The following is a 5,192-nucleotide window of genomic DNA, read 5'->3' as shown; positions in this document are numbered from 1 at the left end:
TAGGAACCATGAGGTTGTGGGTTCGAGCCCTGGCCTTGCTCAGTGGGTTGAAAATCTGGCATTGCCGTGAGCTGTGGTGTAGGTCACAGACGTGGTTTGGATCCCATGTTGCTGTGGCTGTGGTGAAGGCTGGTGGCTACAGCTCCGATTAGACCCCTAGCCTGGGAACTTCCATATGCCATGGGTGCAGCCCTAGAAAAGACCTCCCCCCCCCAAAAAAAAAGTCTCTTGGAGGAGTTCCGGTAGTGGCTCAGCGGTAATGAACCCAACTAGTACCCATGATGACACGAGTTCATTCCCTGGCCTCGCTCAGTGGGTTAAGGATCTGGCATTGCTTTGAGCTGTGGTGTAGGTCACAGGCTCTGCTTGCATCCCGAATTGCTGTGTCTGCGGTGTAGCTGGTAGCTACAGCTCTGATTTGACCCCTAGCCTGGGAATTTACATATGCCGTGGGTGCAGCCCTAAAAAGCAAAATAATAATAATAATAATAAAAGAACAGGTAATGTCCAGCTTGGTGGGACCTCCCCTTGAAAAGGCCTTCCTGATTGGGCTGCAGAACTGCAGGGATATGGGGTCAACAGGAATGCTGGTAGGGACTGAGCCCGGAGCTGTGACCAGGCTGCATCTGGGACATCTGTCAGCTCTTCTGTGGTTTACAGATAACTGGGGAGGGGGCCTTTGTAACTACCTCCATTCTCTGCAGCCAAGCATTTTTGGGGGCCACACTCACAGCTTGTGGAAGTTCCTGGGCTAGGGGTCGAACCTATGTCACAACAGGGACCCCAGCCGCTGCAGTGACAATGCTGCATCCTTACACCACTGCACCTCGGGAGAACTCTGCAGCTTAGCATTATCGATGCAGCCACATGTGCTCGATTTCCCAAGCTGAGACGTTGGAGGTTTTCAGAGGAAGACTTTTTGTTGTTGTTGTGAGCCACACGGCAAGTCCAGAAGCCTTTCTTTCTTTCTTTTTTTTTTTTTTAAATGAGTGATGGAATAGTTATACAGCAATAAAAAGAACACACTACTTTTACATACTCTTACCTGTAACAACAGGGATGAACCTCGAAGACATAAAGATGAGCAAACAAGGAAGTTCCCGTCGTGGCGCAGTGGAAACGAATCTGACTAGTATCCATGTGGATGCAAGTTCAATCCCTGGCTTCGCTCAGTGGGTTGGGGATCCAGTGTTGCCGTGAGCTGTGGTGTAGGTCGCAGATGCAGCTCGGACCCGGCATTAAATAAATAAATAAATAAATAAATAAATAAGCAAATGAAGTCAGACACAAAGGATACCACACTGTAGTATCCCATTTATATGAAGCGTATTAATTACAGACTGTTGGCAGAGGTCATCAAGAGGACGTGACAGCTGGTGGACCTGCGAGCTAGACCAGGGCAGCTGGGGGCTCCTCACCCCCTCTCCTGTCCTCAGAGTGTCTCACACTAGGAGCTGATTTAAGGACGCAGCCTTGAGAGAGGAAGGTGGTGTTGAGACCATGGACTGAACCCAGTTAAACCCTCTATATACATTTTCAAGATTCTCGAGGGCAGATGCAGAGATCAACCTGTCTTGTGGCATCCAAGACAAGTCTCGTATGTAAGTTTCTTTGCCTACTGAAACGGCCACCTACCAAATGGGACCGTGCTGATGACTCTCTTGTCTTTTGGGGGAGTTTTGTTTTGTTTTGATTTATTGCTATTTTTTTATGGCCGTACCTGAGGTATATGGAAGTTCCCAGACCAAGGATTGAATCCAAGCTGCAGCTGCGACCTACACCGTGGCCACAGCCACACTGAATTGTCTAACCCACTATGCCGGGCTGGGGATGAACCCGTACTTCCTCAGCAACCCAAGCCCCTGCATTCAGATTCTTAACCCACTGTGCCGCAGTGGGAACTCTGACTGCATCTTGTTGATAGAAGTCCTTAAGTGGTTCAACTGATTTGATTTAACCCTTTATCTGTTGGTCCACCTATCCCCTTCAATCAGGTGAGTCCCTTCACGAAAAGGGAAGACATCTGTTTGTACGGCCGGGTCACTGGTCAGCTAGGCTGCTGGTCAAGAGCTGATCAGGAAGTGGGTGGGGGGATGCGCCTGGGACCCCTGCACATCCAGGGAAGGAGAGTGGAGTCTTGGGAGGGGAGGGCTGCTCTGGCAGAGCTCGGCTCAGCCTGAAGCTGTGACCAAATCAAACCTTCACTAAGCAAGTCTGTCATCAGTTTGGGGCCTGGGCAGGATCCTGCAGAGCTGGTGTTAAGTCATAGCGGGTCTGACAAGGGGCCACAAACCTGAATTCCCACCCTCTTGGCTAGTGTCCCTCTGTCGCGGGTATAAGACAGAAAGCTGGTCACGGTTCTTTCCATGTTACACTAGAGAATTCTGCCCAGTAAATCATACTACCCTTAGGGTTACGGGGCTTTGAAAACACTACTCTATAGGATATTGACTATCTGATTTAGCAATCTTTTTTTTTTTTTTTTTTTTTTTGCTCTTTAGGGCCACACACGGCATATAGAGGTTTCCAGGCTAGGGGGGTGAATCAGAGCTACAACTGCCGGCCTGTGCCACAGCCACAGCAACGCAGGAACTGAGCCGCATCTGCGACCTACACCACAGCTGATCCTTAACCTACTGAGCAAGGCCAGGGATTGAACCCGCAACTTCATGGCTCCAGGTTCCTAGTTGGATTCTTTTCCGCTGCACCACGACAGGAACTCCTGATATCGCAATCTTATTTGAAGACGTCTTCTATTTCTCTCCCTTAAATATATATGTATGTGTTATTTTCTTTTTCTTTTTTTCCTCTTATGACCTCACGTGCTGCAACATATGCAAGTTCCCGGGCTAAGGGTCAAATCAGAGCTGCAGCTGCCAGCCTACATTACAGCCACGGCAAAGCTGGATCCGAGCTGCAGCTGTGACCTACACCACAGATTGTGGCAATGATGGATCCTTAACCCACTGAGTGAGGCCAGGGATCAAACCTGCATCCTCAGAGACACTATGTTGGGTTCTTAACCCACTGAGCCACAATGGGAACTCCTGTGTTATTTTTCTTGTATCCACCTTTCTTTCTTTCTTTCTTTCTTTCTTTCTTCTTTCTTTCTTTCTTTCTTTCTTTCTTTCTTTCTTTCTTTCTTTCTTTCTTTCTTTTTCTTTTCTTTCTTTCCTTCCTTCTTTCCTTCCTTTCTTTCTTTCTTTCTTTTTTGTCTTTTCTAGGGCTGCACCCACAGCATGTGGAGGTTCCCAGGCTAGGAGTATAATCGGAGCTGTAGCTGCTGGCTTACACCACAGCCAGAGCAACGCAGGATCCAAGCCACATCTGCGACCTACACCACAGCTCATGGCAACGCCGGATCCTTAACCCACTGAGTGAGGCCAGGGATCGAACCTGCAACCTCATGGTTCCTAGTTGGATTCCCCAAGCACTGAGCCACGACAGGAACTCCTCCACCTTTAAACTGGCTTTGTCATTGCTGGCTGTCAGCTCCCTCAATAGGGAGTTAAAAAAACAAAATCTAAAGCAGGCTCCTCGTCTAGTTGTATGGGAATAATTTCTAAGTTTGTTTTAATATTCTATCTATACATTCTCTGCGTGTCTCTGTGTCTCTTTCTTTCTCGTTTTATCAGGAGCCAGGGGATGCCTAGAAAGGCTCCCCAGGGCTGGTCAGAGTCTGAGGGCAGCAAGGCTGATGGGCACAAGCCCTTGAAGGCCTGATGGTGACCAGGGCACAGTGGCCACAGCTGGATATGCAGGCCTATGGATGGGTGGGGCATGGGATCTGTGGCCCAGAACAGGGATCACCCCATTGGTGAAGGGGTGCAGGTCTCCAGGGAAGCCCTAGGAGGCCCTGGCTGGAGGTGCGAGTAGGAATTCAAATTCTAGAAGCATCTCCAGGCCTGAAATTGTTTGGATGTTGGGCCCTTGGGGAGTGGGGTCTCACTACCCCCTCCCCCGTGGCTGACAAAGAGGAAGAGACTTATCCACGGTGTCTTCCAGCCCCTCCCTAGTCTTCTGCCCTTTGGAGTTAGACCTGGTGCTTCCGTCCTCTCCAGCTCCCCAGCCGTGGGTGCGGCCCCCTCCAGTCCCACCCTAGCCCTTATCACCTGGACGCTGATTTTGAGGCTGATACCAACCAGCCTGGAACCTCCTCCGGGGCTGCCGGGGCCAGCCAACGGATGTGGGAGGGGGATGCGAGAGGATGGCCTAGGGACCATGCTTGGCGCCTGCGCCTCCCGGTTCCCAGGGCCCACAGACAGGCGGGGAGCCGCGACCCAGCTGCGGAGAAGTTTACTGCGGGAGGGGGAGAGGAGCGGCCGGAAAGGCTTCCCCGGGGGGTGTCCCGGCTAGGGCGGACATCGGTCTCCGTGATCTCGGGGAGTGTCAGGCTGCAGGGTGACGAGTTCGGCCTTCTGGGAGCCGGGTGGCTGCCGGCAAGGGGAGCAGAGTAAGCCACGCGGGGCAAACACATCTCTCCCCACCCAGGACTGGTGGAGGACCCGGTACCTGGCACAGCGCCTCCTCCTGGCCGGCCTGGGCTCCCTCCTCCACGGCGCTCTCTCCCTCCAGGATGCACTTCGCTTTCTCCTTTAGGCTCATATACAAGGAGTTGGGCTGGAACAAGGGGTTGCCAGGGCCAGAGGTGGGCAGCCGACCCCAGGCAGGACTGCCTGCGACCTGCCAGCACAGGAGCTGGGCTGGGAGCCGGGGGAGGAGGCAAAACAGAGGCAGGGGGCCCGGGCTGAGGGTCTCACCAGGTCTTGCAGCTTCTCCCCCAGAGCCAGGTTGTCTGCTTGGATAGAGCTCAGCGACTCCCGGAGCCTGGAGTTGAAATAGAGAGACAGCCCGGGCCCCCAACCCTCAGACTCTGGTCCTAGGCAGTGCTCCCACCCCCTCTCCCCCCAGCGCACAGCTCTTGCATGAGCTGCAGGACCTGGCACAGCCAGGAGCCCCTGGGTTTCACCCCGAGCCCAGTCTGTCCTGGAGAAGCCACAGGGAGGGAGGAGCTGTTCTCCCCACGTGCCTCGCAGCAGGGGACCCAGACAGAGACCAGTTGGGCTTTTCCTCTTAGCGAGAGAAGAGCAGGCTGCTTTATCACATAATCTAGGCTGGAAATCCTCTAAGACAGCAAAGGGCTACCCACCCACCCCTCTGGGCTGGAAGTAGCCCTGCTGGAGCCCCTGGAC

The 5,192-nt window shown here is 52.9% G+C and overlaps 1 long non-coding RNA gene across 1 annotated transcript; it reads right to left on the bottom strand.

Moving 5' to 3' along the window:
* Positions 1–3,426: 3,426 nt before the first annotated feature.
* LOC125124977 (uncharacterized) lies at positions 3,427–4,992 on the bottom strand. Its single transcript, XR_007134342.1, has 3 exons — positions 4,940–4,992; positions 4,513–4,827; positions 3,427–4,433 (listed from the first exon to the last, which is right to left on the bottom strand). It is a non-coding gene; the product is annotated as an uncharacterized LOC125124977 (long non-coding RNA).
* Between the last annotated feature and the right edge of the window lie 200 nt (positions 4,993–5,192).

The sequence above is a fragment of the Phacochoerus africanus genome, chromosome 4, assembly GCF_016906955.1.
Source record: "Phacochoerus africanus isolate WHEZ1 chromosome 4, ROS_Pafr_v1, whole genome shotgun sequence".
Classification (NCBI taxonomy): domain Eukaryota; kingdom Metazoa; phylum Chordata; class Mammalia; order Artiodactyla; family Suidae; genus Phacochoerus; species Phacochoerus africanus.
Note: the sequence above shows the minus strand (reverse complement) of the source record. Positions and strands in the feature narration are given on the sequence as shown.